Source organism: Hyla sarda, chromosome 1 (genome assembly GCF_029499605.1).
Source record: "Hyla sarda isolate aHylSar1 chromosome 1, aHylSar1.hap1, whole genome shotgun sequence".
Classification (NCBI taxonomy): domain Eukaryota; kingdom Metazoa; phylum Chordata; class Amphibia; order Anura; family Hylidae; genus Hyla; species Hyla sarda.
The window spans coordinates 186,643,110-186,659,593 of record NC_079189.1 but is presented as its reverse complement, the minus strand read 5'-3'; the positions used below and the strand labels follow the sequence as shown (position 1 = coordinate 186,659,593).

At 43.0% G+C, this 16,484-nt stretch overlaps 1 protein-coding gene and 1 long non-coding RNA gene across 9 annotated transcripts in view; one reads left to right on the top strand and one right to left on the bottom strand.

Annotated features, from left to right (window-relative positions):
- Window positions 1-16,484, bottom strand: part of SYNPO2 (synaptopodin 2) — a 330,432-nt gene that overhangs the window by 32,662 nt on the left and 281,286 nt on the right. The window lies entirely within an intron of this gene.
- LOC130361982 (uncharacterized) lies at window positions 6,007-15,554 on the top strand. Of its 3 annotated transcripts, none has more exons than XR_008891219.1 (3): window positions 6,007-6,300; window positions 9,003-9,198; window positions 15,156-15,554. It is a non-coding gene; the product is annotated as an uncharacterized LOC130361982 (long non-coding RNA). The 3 variants fall into 3 exon arrangements; XR_008891218.1 differs by lacking the exon at window positions 15,156-15,554 and adding an exon at window positions 11,831-12,121; XR_008891221.1 differs by lacking the exons at window positions 6,007-6,300; window positions 15,156-15,554 and adding exons at window positions 8,664-8,766; window positions 11,831-12,121.

Here is a 16,484-nt window from a genome sequence, read left to right as displayed (position 1 = left end):
ACATGGCAAAAATGGGTCGCACAGTAAAAAATGTTGTTCTTGAATAATGCTGAATTTCAGCTAAAGTAAGTAAATGTGGTCACACGTAGAGAAATCTAGAGCAAATCAGTTCTTGCTCTTTAGGTGGTTTATTAAACCCTTAAAATGGCATCATAAAATGTATGGCATTCTGTGACGCTTTGGTTTTTTGTGACCATACATTTTATGATGCTGTTTGGTACTGGATTTCTCTACGTGTCCTTACAAGTTGCTGTTGCTCCACAGCTGTCCGTGCACTTCGTTCTTGCAAAGGGGGGAGCTGAGCTGATTTGCACTAAATGGGGTTACATTGCGACTTTTTGGTAAACACTAAACTCATCATGTTTGGAGGAGAAAGAATGCTGAGTTGCATCCAAAGAACACTATACCTACTGTAAAGCATGAGGGTGGAAACATCATGCTTTGGGGCTGTATTTCTGCAAAGGGACCAAGACGACTGATCTGTGTAAAGGAAAGAATGAATGGGGCCATGTATCATGAGATTTTGAGTGAAAACCTTCTTCCATCAGCAAGGACATTGAAGATGAAACGTGGCTGGGTCTTTCAGCATGACAATGATCCGATCCGAAACACACCGGCCGGGCTTCGTAAGAAGCATTTCAAGGTCCTCAGTGGCCTAGCCAGTCTCCAGATCTCAACCCCATAGAAAACAACAGCCCCAAAACATCACTGCTCTAGAGGAGATCTGCATGGAGGAATGGGCTAAAACACCAGCAACAGTGTGTGAAAACCTTATGAAGACTTACAGAAAACGTTTGACCTCTGTCATTGCCAACAAAGGGTATATAACAAAGTATTGAGATTAACTTTGGTTATTGACCAAATACTTATTTTCAACCATTATTTGCAAATATATTCTTTAAAAATCAGACAATGTGATTTTATGGATTTTTTTTCTCATTATGTCTCCCATAGTTGAGGTAAAAAGTTGTGAAAAAGGAAGAAAAACACAAAAAAGTATATAAAATGTGTTTCGCCATAATCTTACCGACCTACAGAATAAAGATAACATGCCAGTTTTACATCATTGTAAACACTATTAAAAGTGCTGAGCTATTATTTTTCATATATATTATTTTTCATATATATATATATATATATATATATATATATATATATATATATATATTTTTTTTTTTTTTTTTCGGGGGGAGTGTCTGGCAGGCAAAACAATCCCCGTGCTTCCACACGCAGTCTGTGTTTGCTCCTGTTTTATGTGGCCCCAGAATAAAAACAGAATAAGAAGCCCTGTTGCGGAGTGTTCCTGCAGCACCACTCCAAGTATATTCTACCAGTCAGATAAGACTTGTTATCTATACCAATGACAGGGATGAAAAAGAGTGTTGGCTTGCTGCCCACTGAAACGGTTATTTAAGGGAAAGTCCAAACCCTTCAGATGTATTTTTTTATTTTATTTATTTTCATTCTCAAAGGAAGAGATTATCTAAATGTCTCTGCACTGTGTTAGTTGTGAAAATAGAGACCCAAACTGTATGACATGTGATGCTGAAGACAGTTTCGGAATGACAGGACAGGCAGAGGAGACAGCATTTTGGGGACTGAGTTATGTACAGTGTACAATTGTTGTATAATCTTTTTCTTACAAACCATCCCAAAGAATGTGTTCTTGTTGCTGAATTCTACTTGGCTGCTGTAGGTAACAAGGAAATGTGTTCACTAAATCATAACTAAAAGTCCATGGGGGAGATTTATCAGAACCTGTCCAGGTCAAGTTGCTGAGTTGCCCATAGCAACCAATCAGATCGCTTCTTTCATTTCTCAGAGGCCTTTTCAAAAATGAAAGAAGCGATCTGATTGGTTGCTATGGGCAACTCTTCCTCTGGACAGGTTTTTATAAGTCTCCCCCATGTGCCCAAGCTTTCCTATACTCTTACTAGACTTTGTTTTACCCATGCCAAAGATTCTGTTTATTTCCCTAGCACAAGGGCATATGCACCAGCAGCAGTTATACCCCAGTCACATCCTTCAGGGCTGGTGCAAGGATTTTTGACACCCTTGACGAAAACTAATTTTTACACCCCTCCTTACTACTGGGGTAACACACTAACAAATCTACTCATCATGTAATCACCTTACTACTTAGATGGCACTGTAGCAAACCTCCTCTTCATGTAATTATTTTACTACTGGGATGACACACTGTAACAAACCCGCTCCTCATGTAACCTCCTTACTATTGGGGTAACACACTGTAACAACCCTCCTGCTCATGTAATTACCTGCTCCGTATGTAATTTCCTTACTACTGAGGTGACACACTGTAACAAACCTCCTCATGTAATCACCTTACTACTAGGGCGATACACTGTAACAAACTTCCTCATGTAATTAGCTTACTACTCGGGTGACACACTGTAACAAACCCACTCTTTATGTAATCTCTTTACAACTGGTGTGACTCACTATAACAAACCTACTCCGTATGTAATTACCTTACTACTGGGGTGACACACTGTAACAAACCTTCTTCCCGTGTAATCTCCTTACTACTGGGGTAACACACTAACAAATCTACTCATCATGTAATCACCTTACTACTTAGATGGCACTGTAGCAAACCTCCTCTTCATGTAATTACCTTACTACTAGGATGACACACTGTAACAAACCCGCTCCTCATGTAACTTCCTTAAGATTGGGGTAACACACTGTAACAACCCTCCTGCTCATGTAATTACCTGCTCCGTATGTAATTTCCTTACTACTAGGGCGATACACTGTAACAAACCTCCTCATGTAATTAGCTTACTACTCGGGTGACACACTGTAACAAACCCACTCTTTATGTAATCTCTTTACAACTGGTGTGACTCACTATAACAAACCTACTCCGTATGTAATTACCTAACTACTGGGGTGACACACTGTAACAAACCTTCTTCTCGTGTAATCTCCTTACTACTGGGGTGACACACTGTAACAAACCTTCTTCTCATGTAATCTCCTTACTACTGGGGTGGCACTCTGTAACAATCTCCTCCACATGTAATTAATTACCTTACTACTGGGATGACACATTGTAACAAACCTCCTTCTCATGTAATCTCCTTTCTTCTGGGGTGACACACTGTAACAAACCCACTCATGTAATTACCATACTAATGGGGTGGCACGCTGTAACAAACATACATAATTATGCACTTACACATGCTGTAAGAAACCGCGCACAAGACCCCATCGGCTGTCAGTAGTGCCATCATTGCCCGAGAGGTGGCGGAGAGGAGGAGACGGAGTTGTAATGACATGAGAAAGAGGACATCATCGATTATGCCTGTCTGCCTCTGAGGAGCACATCGCTGCTGAAAGAAGTACTCCTCCAAGGCAGACAGACATGATCGCACAGGAGAGGAGGGGGATGGAGGCTCGCAATGTCAGGATGCTGAACGGACCTGACCTGCCTGTCTGCCTCCTCCAGCAGAATTATGCAGATAATTATGGTACCCAGGGGTGCTGGCTGGGCGGGTGCTTCGGGTGAGCAGTTGCTTTGGATGCTGGCTGGCTAGTAACGGGCGCTCTAGGTGGCTGCCTATTTTGCTTATAGGCAGAATCGGCCCTGACGTCCTTAAAGGGGTACTCCGCCCCTAGACATTTTATCCACTATCCAAAGGATAGGGGATGAGATGTCTGATCGTGGGGGTCCTGCTGCGTGTCTATGATGAATGGAGGGGGCATGGAGCGACGTCACAAGGGGGCATGAGGTGACATCCCGACCCCCGCAGCAGGAACCCAGCGTTTTAAACATACAGGGGTAGATTTATTAACACCTGTCAAGAGGAAAAGTTGCCCATAGCAACCAATCAGATTGCTTCTTTCATTTTTCAGAAATGAAAGAAGCGATCTGATTGGTTGCTATAGGCAACTTAGCAGCTTTTCCTCTGGACAGGTTTTGATAAATGTCGCCACTGTTTAGATCCTCTCGTTCCCACCATATGTGGATTTATATTCTGTCTGACAACTTAATTAATAGTTAGATGGGCGTAAACTTAAATTTAATTAAAATTTTAATTTTAATAATGGGAGTGGATATCAGATTATGGGTGGGGTTATACAGTGAAGAGGTTTGTATTAGGCATACATGCCCCTCAATGTATGGCATTCACACCCCCTGACTGTATAATCCCACCCATCACCTGATACTCACGCCTATTATTAAAATTAAATTCATGCCCATCTGGCTGATTCCTTGAATTGTCAGACATACTATAAACCCTCATATCTCAGAAACAGGAGGGTGTATCAAGAAACTGTAAAAAAGGTGCGTGATCAGGGCATTCTCAGATATTTCTTATTATCTACACTAAGAACTCAAGTTGATGCCACCTCGAAGATATTTTCTACTATAAAAATACCTATGCAGTAGTGCTCATAAAATAATAGTGCCCATGCAGTAAATACAACAACATAGAGTAGTGCATACAACTCGGCCACCAAAATTAGTCATACAGAATAATCTATACAATACGGCCATCCAGTAGACTCAAATAACAAAATCAGTAACCTCAGTGACCCTATAATATAAACACAATGCATGTAGTGCATAGATTCATACAGTAGAAGTTTAAAGATTTGTAATTTACTTCTATTAAAAAATCTTAATCCTTTCAGTACTTATCAGCTGCTGTATGCTACGGAGGGAGTTGAGTTGTTCTTTGCAGTCTGACCATAGTGCTCTCTGCTGACACCTCTGTCCATGTCAGGAACTGTCCGGAGGAGGAGAGGTTTTCTATGGGGATTTGCTCCTTCTCTGGACAGTTTCTGACATGGACAGAGGTGTCAGCAGAGAGCACTGTGGTCAGACAGAAAAATAACTACTCAACTTCCCATGGATCATACGGCAGGGAGGGTTAAGATTTTTTAATATCTAAGTAAGAAAACAACAGTAGCCAGCACTCACCATTCAGAGAACTTTATTGCAGATATCAGTGCATCACTACAACTTCGGCGGGCAGGATATTAAGAGCAGATCTTAAGAGCACAATCTCTCATGCAGCACCCACCTGTCTCATCTGCACACAGCAATGGAGGCTCCGTGTCTGAAGCCTCACTACCACGGGGCCGGAGTATCGTGACGTCACAACTCCATCCCCTCCGCATGAAGCTGAGACAGGTGGGCACTGCATGAGAGATTGCGAGGATACCAAGCAGCGGGACCCCCGCTATCAGACATCTTAACCCCTATCCTTTGTATAGGGGATAAGATGTCTTAGGGTTGGAGTACCCCTTAAAGATTTTTTTATACAAGTAATTTACAAATCTGTATAACTTTCTGGAACCAGTTGATTTGAAAAAAAAAAAAATGTTTTCCACTTGAGTACCCCTTTAAGTAGACCATAGACTAAAGGCTGTTTCCCAGACTTTGGCATCCCCTTCCTCAACCCCATCTTAAAGGGGTACTCCATTTTTTTTTTAAATCAACTGGTGCCAGAAAGTTAAACAGATTTGTAAATTATTTCTATAAAAAAATCTTAATCCTTCCAGTACTTATTAGCTACTGAATACTACAGAGGAAATTCTCTTCTTTTTGGAACACAGTGCTCTCTGCTGACATCATGAGCACAGTGCTCTCTGCTGACACCTCTGCAGTCCAAAGCAGCATATGTTTCCTATGGGGATTTTCTCCTACTCTGGACAGTTCTTAAAATGGACAGAGATGTCAGCAGAGAGCACTGTGGTCATGATGTCAGCAGAGAGCTCTGTGTTCCAAAAAGAAAAGAATTTCCTCTGTAGTATTCAGCGGCTAGTACTAGAAGGATTAAAAAATTTTAATAGAAGTAATTTACAAATCTGTTTAACTTTCTGGCACCAGTTGATTTAAAAAAAAAAGTTTTCCACTGGAGTTCCCCTTTAAGTCAATACAACATCATCTTAAAATAAAACAACATTCTGGCCACCGGGGACTTCAATGTACAAACATCCTGGCTTGAAAAAGGGCATGTGTGTCAAAAACTTGGATAAAATAAGCATGAAGTTTAGTGACTCCAATACGTGGATCCTCTTCACTGTGTGTCTGAACACTTCCTTCCCTGTCTACTGCTCTGAGGCCCCGCAGTGGAGTTGGGGACGTGTCAGGACACTTACTGCCCCAGGGTGTCCAACATCACAGTGCATGCATGGAAGCAATGAAGAAGGTTCAGTCATCCAAGTGTGGTGAGGGAGGAGACCCATGGATCCCCCAGCTTAAGGGCTTGGTTCTAACGACTATCTCTATAGCTATGCCAGAAAAGAAAGAAGAAAACTATTGTAAGTATTTTAATAAATGTGCCTTATTTCATAAACAATTTAGGAATAGAATGCCTTAAGGAGTTCTAGCCATTAAAGAGATTGTTTTATCGCAGACAGTCTGTTATAAAATATAGCTACTGGGCCCCAATCCAGACAGCTTTGTGAAACACCTAACTATACCAGGGAAAGCGGTGACAGCCTGGCATTTCCCAAGGAAAAAGAATGTGACCAGTTCCATATTTGCCAAGTTTTACCTTTCAGGTGACAGACAGTCCATCATCCATGTTATACAAAGACTGCTTCAATCCACCAACATGGCAAGTGTAAATAAGGCCATAGGTTACAGATATCACAACTTGTAGATACAAAGTTATCAATAGAGCTGTCACTCTTTGTGCAATGCTTTAAAATATGCTGGTAAAATATAAATAAGGGGACATAAATACAATCTGTAAGGCTCAAGAGACAGAACGTGTCCAGCCATATGGACCAACGTGTCCACAGACTATAATGGTCAAAACTATGATAACAACATGTCCTTTTTGCATATGTTTTGTGGAGAGTACAGAAAATTTACACTGAGCAGTATCCTTGGTATAAGTCAGCCACTCTATAGTCAACAAGGTTTGTATGTCTATCCATTTGTTTGCTAGGACTATTTTAGATGGTCCAACTGTGGTGTCCCGGTACCGTACTGCATACCGTACTTTGTATGGTGGTCCCCAAAGTCAGAGTTACTACGTTCAGGTAGGGTCCTCCAAGGGGACAGCCCCAAGTTGCCTCCTCCTTCTCTAATTTTATAGTGTTTATGTGTATATTTTTAATAATGTATATTGATATAATTACGTTTATAGCATCGCAGGACCTTCGGTCATGTGACTATGTTAATTCCTTTGGGTTATGCTTTAGGACCTTTCAGAGGTCACATGGTGTGGTCACGTGTCAGGCCATGATCCTTTGTACAGATGATTGACAGAAGTTTTAGACCAATCAGCTTAAGGCCAGCCCCTGCCCATATAAGGGAGCTGCAGCCAATGATCGCTCTCTTGGGTTCCGGATCATCGGAGAGTTGAGATCTGCGTAACTTGCAAAGACAACCCTAGGCCTGAAGCCTGCCGGCCTCAGCCTGAATCAAACCGTGAGTCCTAAACAAAATCCCCGCTAAAGCTAGCGTGACTACTGGACCAAAACTAAATCCCCTAAATCCAGTGGAACAGTGCATATCAGTCTCTGGACTTTTAAACGCTCAAGGTCCCAACTAGAGATGAGCGAACTTACTGTAAATTCGATTCGTCACGAACTTCTCGGCTCGGCAGTTGATAACTTATCCTGCGTAAATTAGTTCAGCCTTCAGGTGCTCCGGTGGGCTGGAAAAGGTGGATACATTCCTAGGAAAGAGTCTCCTAGAAATGTATCCACCTTTTCCAGCCCACCGGAGCACCGGAAGGCTGAACTAATTTATGCAGGAAATGTCATCAACTGCCGAGCCGAGAAGTTCGTGACAAATCAAATTTACTGTAAGTTCGCTCCTCTCTAGTCCCAACCACTGTCAATATCTAAGAGACTTTGCTTGTAATGAGACTGTTCCTGTTATAAAGCCTGCATAAAATCTTCAGTAAAAGTTTCAACAGTTTTCAGCAAACTCTCCGGTTGTGGACATTCACTTATTTAATACCTCCCTACCGCTTTTGGGAAGGGTGGCGGTAGGACAAGCATTACAGAGGAGCCCTCACCCTGGCATCACAAATAGAAAGGGTTAAGCAAGCACCCTTTAGTAACCGCACATCTACACCCCATATACCCTACAACCCCAGGCCACCACACAACTAAACATAAACGACAAACAGTAGTAGCCTAGCTGGTAGTAGGAAACACAAATCCCTCCTACTATAAGTTTGGTTAGATTTGTAAACACCGGCACCTCCACTACTAGTATTTACACTTAACCCTCGGGTTGATTGCCTAACTTCACGCACCTCCACTGGTTGTGGCTGTGCACAATGCTATGCAAGGCAGGTAGTAATCACATAGAAGAAAAAGACAGTAGTCAGCACTCACTATCCAGGGGTCACTTTATTGCAGGATAAGGTCCATCGACAAAGGATCAGTGGGCAGGGTGAAGAGGATGGGGTCTCGGGACAGCACTGTTTCGCACGTCTCCTGCTGGACAGCACTGTTTCGCATGTCTCGGGACAGCACTGTTTCACACGTCTCCTGCGCGCTGGAAGCGCGCAGGAGACGTGCAAAACAGTGCTGTCCCGAGACCCCTGTCCTCTTCACCCTGCACTGTATGCTGCAATAAAGAGACCCCTGGATAGTGAGTGCTGGCTACTGTCTTTTTCTTCTATGTGATCCCTCCTACTATAGCCTGAAACTGTGGTATTCAGCCGTGATATTTCCAGCACCACAGTGGACTGCAGAGCAACAGTCATATGAGATTGTAGTAGAACTAGATCATCTTCATTCTTTAGTTGACCAGGAAGGGTAAGCAAACACAGGAAATATATTTGTCTAACCCATAGCAACTACATACTGAAAGTTTTTCTGTAGTATCTAAGCTAACAATGTTAGATACGGTTCGGTTTCCACCTCAGCCCAGTGTAATCTGTTCAGTGTATCTTGAATTGCGGTAGTTCTCATGGTCTTCATCAATGAAAATATGATATGTTTTATAATGTGAGTCTGCTCTGTCTAAATTCCTCCTTTTTTTTTTACTTTAGGAGGAATTTATAATGCTGTAGGAATGTTCTTCACTATGGAAGCATTTCTCTTAAAAACTGGAGAAACAGGTGCCTGACATTTAAGAATTTCCTTCCTACTTGAAGAAGAAACATCCCACAGCTGAGTAATTTGGAAACGAGCAAGATATGCAACATTCTGTATGTTCTAGCAGCCAAAGTAAAGCAAGCATTAGAGGTTAGGTTTTCTCCTGTAATCTTGGCATAGTCATTAGACATGGCAGGATTCTGGTTACTGGCCTTACAAAATATGCCCCATTGTTCAAAGTCAGGGGCTGAAACCCCAATTTAGTCTTACGGTACGATCACACATACATGCTGTGGGTTTTCTGAAAGCAACATTTCGGAAAATCTGCAAGCAGATTATGTTGCTAGCAATTGACTTGCAAATCTGTTGCAGATTTTTCACAGTGGAAATTCAACTTGCGGAACTATTCAGGGGAAGCCCATAGCGGATTATGTATACTGTATGTGTACCCTAAAGGATCTTTTACTCGGTCCCATTATCATGCGAATGAGCCTTTGTAGGATCACTCATTCCTCATTATAGGCCGGTGTTAGGGTGCATTCCCACAGGGCGCATACGCAAATTTTACGGCAGCAGCAGGAAATACGCTGCGTATCCCTTGCTCACTATACACACAGGGCTTTCCGGTGGCAGCCCTATGTGTGTAGTGAGTTTTGGAGGCAGGACCATGTGCCGACGTGTCTGTGACACGCGGCCCTGCCTCCAAAACTCACTACACACATAGGGCTGCCGCCGGAAAGCCCTGTGTGTATAGTGAGCAAGGGATACGCAGCGTATTTCCCGCTGTTGTCGTAAAATTTGCACAGCGTCATATACGCCCTGTGGGAACGCACCCTAAGGCTGTATTTACACGTTCAGGTTTTTATGTACAATTACTAAATACAAAGCTGAAAACAGATCACAAATGGAGGTATAAAGGTATAAAGGAAAGACTGAGTCTTCAGTTCTTAGATCCATTTCTAGCTTTCTATTCAGCAATTGCTATTAGAAACCTAAATGTATGAACACAGCCTAAGGCTGAATTTACATGTTGCAGTTTTTAATTGCAATTCTTAAAAACAAAGCCGAGAACAGATCATAAATGGAGAGGACACATATAACGGAAAGATCATCAACACCGACATAACTGACCATAATAAAATATTCATGAAAAAATGACTTTATTGTTTACAAAAGCATGACATAAAAACATCTAAAAGACATGAAAATGAGGTACCAACAATAAAGTCATTTTTTCATGAATATTTTATTATGGTCATTTATGTCGGTGTTGATGTACTTGGATAGACCATAGTAGTTCAGGCTCTCAGATATTGTTTGGGTAACCATATAACGGAAAGACTAGTTTTCTCTTTTCAAATCCATGAATTGTATTCATTAACTGCAAATAAAAACTGCAACGTGTGAACACACTCTAAAAGGGCCAGCAATGATCCAGCAAACAAGAAGACACTCCTCAATTTATATTTCTGGCTTTGTAGTCAATAATTGCAAGAAAACCTGAATGTGTGAACACAGCCTAAAAGGGCCTTTACTTATACTGCTGCAGTTTGTTATTAGTACAGCCCCAGGCAAATGGAAAACCTGGTTGGTTGAATACTGTTTTGTGGCACATGGAACTGTCCAGATTTACCATAGTACAATGTTTTGTTGGACAGGACATAGGAACTTCTTGAGGAGAAGGAGGCAAGAACAGCTGTAAAACGTACCTACTTAGGTTGGGTTCATATATGTCTGGTAGCCTAAATCAGGACGCAACTGATGCCACAACTGATGACAATGTGCATCAGTTATCATCAGTTGTTTAGCATCCAGTGTTGTTTAGCATCCAGCAAGCTGTGTTCCCCTGTTCGGTGCCATCCAGCCAGTCCAACCATTCGGCATCCAAATTGACATGCCGTAGGATTGTGAACTGTCCCATTCAAATAAATGGGATTAGTGCAACCATCAGTTTCCCTCCAGTGCATGCTGGAGGGAAACACTGCCGGACAACTGATGTATGTGAAGGAAGCCTAACAAGTACATATTCTAGACTAGACCTGCTAACAAGTACATATCCCGCACTAGACACATTAACAAATATGTAATCCAGACTAGACTCGCTTACAAGTTCATATCCCATATAAGACCCGCTAGCAATGATATATTCCAGACTAGATTCACTAAACAAACACAGATCACCAACTCCCTAAACAAATGCTCTCCTCACCAGAGCCCCTAAATAAATACAAAACCAAGACCAGACCCTAGTAATAAACAAAGACCCTCCATATGCCCTGACCTAAAAAAAAAAAAAACACAGATCCTCTGAAATAACAGAGGCCTCAGACCAGACTCCCCTTTAAAACAGACCCAAGATCAGAACCCGCCATAATCCAGACTCCAGACTAGACCCTGATGTACAGACTGCTAACCAGACTTTTGGATACTGTGCTTACCTCTTCCTATTCCTGCAGCCCTTCAGTCCTATTGTGTTGTCTGTGGCTGCAACTGGGAGTGAAGAGGACTGTAAGATCCAGGAGAGGTGAGTACATTTAAAAGAGAACACAGTGTCCAGGAGGTCTCTCTGGGAGAGTTGCTAAGTATGTACTATAAATTATCTGTTGGATGAGTTGTGTCCCTTCATTCCCATTGGGCTCTTCTGCAGGGCTTACCCCTGGTCGCCTCATACAAATTGTATATTGTTTAATATATAAAGGTAATATAAATGTATAGGAAATATAAATGTATAGGACCTTTCCCAGGTTCATTCACGCTCATAGTTCCTGCTCTCTTGTTCCAGATTATCAAGCAAGCACAAACATCTCAGCAGAAATCTCAATTCAACTAGGCCAAAGCCTAAGAACCTGCAGCTACTAAACCGTGAGCTACAAAGCTCAATCTATCAAATCCTGTGTGACTACTACCAGCTAAAATATTATAATTAGTAACGCAGTGGCCTACATCAAGTCCCAGCAAAGCCTGTGAGGAACCTGCATTCCGGTTACCTCTTAAAGGGGTAGTCCAGTGGTGAAAAACGTATCCCCTATCCTAAGGATAGGGGATAAGTTTGAGATTGCGGGGGGTCCGACCACTGGAGCCCCCTGCGATCTCTCTGTACGGGGGCCAGGCTCACCGCACGAAGCGGCGCCCGACACGCCCCCTCAATACATCGCTATGGCAGAGCCGGAGATTGCCGAAGACAGTGCTCCGGCTCTGCCATAGAGTTGTATTGAGGGGGCGTGTTGGCCGCCGCTTCGTGCGGGGGTTGACACGCCCCCTTCCCGCGGGCTGTCGGGGCCCCGTACAGGAAATTGTGGGGGGCCCCAGCGGTCGGACCCCCGCGATCTGCAACTTATCCCCTATCCTTAGGATAGGGGATAAGTTGTTCACCACTGGCTATCTCCTTTAAGAGACTGTTATGTATAGAGACTGCTGCATAAAATCTTCAAGTAAAGTTCATCAGTTTATTCATAAAGTCTGCTGTGGACATTCCGTTATTTTCCCTGCCGTTTCTGGGACGGTTGGTGGTAGGACCATTAACACTAAGGAAACCTCACCCTGGCGTCACAACATCTAAGGGTTAATACCACCAGACCCTGCACTTACATCACCGCAACACCCCAGACACCACAACTCTCCTGGTTCACCACAGATGTCTTGTCATTGACTACAGAGATCAACCTTGACAAAAATTGGAACAAATATTCTCAGCCTATATTCCATAGGGAAACACTGAAGTCCTGATTTGGGCAATATGTCACTGTGGAGCTCCAACCTAATTTACATGTTGCATCATACACTTGTATGTGATGTAACTGTTCTACAGGTTTTGCCAGATCTGACACGTAATTTGCTTGAAGACACACTTCATATGTACATACCCATCTAAAGTTGGTTTCACAAACAACATTGGCCCTCATTTACTATTCTAAACCCGACCTCTTTTGTCGGTTTTTTTTGTCGCATCTTTGTCTGCGCCATGTCGCAGACATCGTGCGCCAGTCTGCGACACCATGCGACATTTTTTCCAGACGGACCCGATGTGGATTCTCCCAAACCCGAAAAAGGGGCGTAACCCGACATTTCTGAGCTTTCCCGCGTATTTATAAAGGTTTCCAACCCGAATTTGTTGAATTGTTGTGGATTTTTTCCCGACAGCTCAGAGGAGTTGGAAACCAAAACCTACAAAACCCACGTGCGACAAACAGGATGCGACATAATAATAAATACCAGGGGAAAAAAGCAGTCGGGTAAGAAAGCAACATAGACTTACAACCCGATTTTCTTCTTTCTTTCTTCTTCCACAGTGGTTTTTAAATATTTTTTTGTGTTTTTGGCTAAAACGTAGAGGCCATATGTTAATTGAGAAAAGTACGAGGATGTATTCACACATATTGTTTTTTAACAATATTGCTGCATTGTTGAGGTTAGTGGCAGTTTTCCCACAACACACCTTTTCAGGCATTTTTCTCCATAGACAGCTATAAAGAACTTCAAAAACAGCATAATAAACACATTACAAACAACCAAGGCCTTTCATACTTTTCATAACAAGTATAAAAAAGATTTTTGACAGGTCTGTGTTTCGGACATCATGTGTTCTTATATCAATGTGCCAGCTGTTGCTACTAGAGATGAGCGAACTTACAGTAAATTCGATTCGTCACGAACTTCTCGGCTCGGCAGTTGATGTCTTATCCTGCATAAATTAGTTCAGCTTTCAGGTGCTCCCGTGGGCTTGAAAAGATGGATACAGTCCTAGGAGACTCTTTCCTAGGACTGTATCCACCTTTTCCAGCCCACCGGAGCACCTGAAAGCTGAACTAATTTATGCAGGATAGGTCATCAACTGCCGAGCCGAGAAGTTCGTGCCGAATCGAATTTACTGTAAGTTCGCTCATCTCTAGTTGCTACTTCAACCTGTCATGAAACATTTTTTTACATTTTATGAAGATGAGAAAATGATGCAAGTGCTTTTAATTTACGGAAAAGTGTTGGCTGTTTTTGTTCTATGTTTGTAATGCTGTTTCTTTGGCATATCCTGTACAAATCGGTTTCTTTTTGTTTCTATGGATATTCAGGAAAAATAAATGTATAAAATGACACAAATTACCGTATTTTTCGCCATATAAGACGCTCCGGCATATAAGACGCACCCAATTTTAAAGGAGGAAAATCTAGAAAAAAAAGATTCTGAACCAAATACAATGTAAAGTATAGGACAGTGATCTTCAACCTGCGGACCTCCAGATGTTGCAAAACTACAACTCCCAGCATGCCCGAACAGCTGTTGGCTGTCCGGGCATGCTAGGTGTTGTAGTTTTGCAACATCTGGAGGTCCGCAGGTTGAAGACCACTGGTATAGGAGGTTATACTCACGTGTCCCCACCGCTCCGGACCCGTCACCGCTGCCCTGGATCTCGCCCTCCATCGCTGTCGCCGCGTCCCCGGGGTTTCCCCGTCGCTCCGGAACGTCTCTGCTGCCAGGTATCCTCGCTCTCCGTCGCCGCCATCACGTCGCTACGCACGCTGCTACGCACGCCGCTCCTATTGGATAACGGGACGGCATGCGTGACGACGTGATGATGACGAAGGAGAGCGCCGGCCATGCAGGGGATCTCAGGCACGGAGCAGTCATTCACCGATCGGACACCGAGTACGCAGGAAAGGTCCCTCCCGGTGTCCTGTAAGCTGTTCGGGACGCCGCGATTTCACCACGGCGGTCCCGAACAGCCCGACTGAGCAGCCGGGTTAGTTTCACGTTTGCTTCAGATGCGGCGGTCAGCTTTGATCGCCACATCTGAAGGGTTAATACAGGGCATCACCGCCATCGGTGATGTCCTGTATTAGCCGTGGGTCCCGGCCGTTGATGGCCGCAGGGATCGCCGTGATATGACAGGATTTTAATGTGTATTTGCCCTATAAGACGCACCAACTTCCCCCCCCCCCCCCCCCCCTCCCAGTTTTCGGGAAGAAAAAGTGCGTCTTATACGGCGAAAAATACAGAAATAAATGCCGCAAAAAATGCATGTAAGTTCACAAACTACAGAAACACTGGATGAAGAAGGTCTAAAGACTCTAATGCTATTTTCAACTCTTCCATTGCTTTTAATGATCCTCTCTAGAGCTCAAGATGTGTAGAGCAGCTAAAAGATCTGTACTGTATGAGGAATAACAAGACCTGCCATAGTGGGAATGTACAGGACATTTTGCATCGCAATGTTACTGTGGGTGTTCTATAAGGATGTGTCTGCTGCCACCTACTGTTATTGTAAAATATTGCAAGGCTGGAGTAGAAACTGTTAGGTAATGATTCAACAATGTGTAGGGCTGCTATATATATTTTGTATGTTTACTGTAAATTAAACAACAACAACAACAATTCATATAATACAATAGAAAATGAAGCATTATGAAGCTACAGAATACTTCACACTTGTCTAGTTCATTCTTCTGTTGGACCTGTTTAGCTATGATGGGATGACTCAGGGTGTCTTGAGTGAAGCCACATATGGCCGACAGAAGCCAAAGGGTGAGAGGCTCTAAATTCTTCTACAATCTTTTCGATTAAAGTGTAACTCTAAAGCTGTGTACATTATTCCAATTTGTCTTCATTTTGAATTTGGTGTCTAAATGCCTCAATGGAGATACCATTCTCCCCACCACTCATCACTGTGAAAAATCCCTCTCCAGCTTGAGATCCAGCATATTATCCTGTGGCACTGGTCCTCGCCTTGAATATGGATTTGGCACAGCAATGATCTGTGAAAAGAGGGAAGGATGCGATAACATCACTGGAGTTCCCATTCAAGCCTTCAGTATAATTGCCAGAGGTTACCCCCAGTAGGTCAGTACAGTGGGATTTCTGATTAATAATGGCAGCTATATGTGTGTGTGAACACTGATATGAATTGTGGTATAGATACCATTGTGCCTTTATGACAAAAGGAAACTTGACAGAAATCAGCTCCAATTTTCATCCATTGGTATAGGGCCAAGCATGCCGTATTTTTCTGCGTATTTTCTGCAGCTGATTTTGCTACCCATTGACTTCAAAGGGTAGGAAAATATGCAGCAGTAAATACGCAGCAAAATACAGCAGGTGTGAGCCTACCCCTATTCTGAATAGTACCAGACACATTCCGTATTTGCCATCAAATATAATGCAATTGTCTACCAACAACATTAAGATAAATAAGCCAGTTGTCCTCTAATAGTATGTAGGGGAGAAAAAAAAAGAAAGATGTGGCGCTAATGTAGTGCCGGTTAACCATGGATAACGGGTGGTTAGTAGAAAGATAAAAGCTTGCTCCCCTTTAAGTGTTGCGCTAATTTCAGGCGCAACACTGATGTAAACCTTGAGCAGGTACGCCGGGAGCAGCTGGCCGTCGGTCCCGTCGGAGACGGTGGATAGGATACTGTAGTATTTGTGGGAGGTAGGAATCCGGCACAGG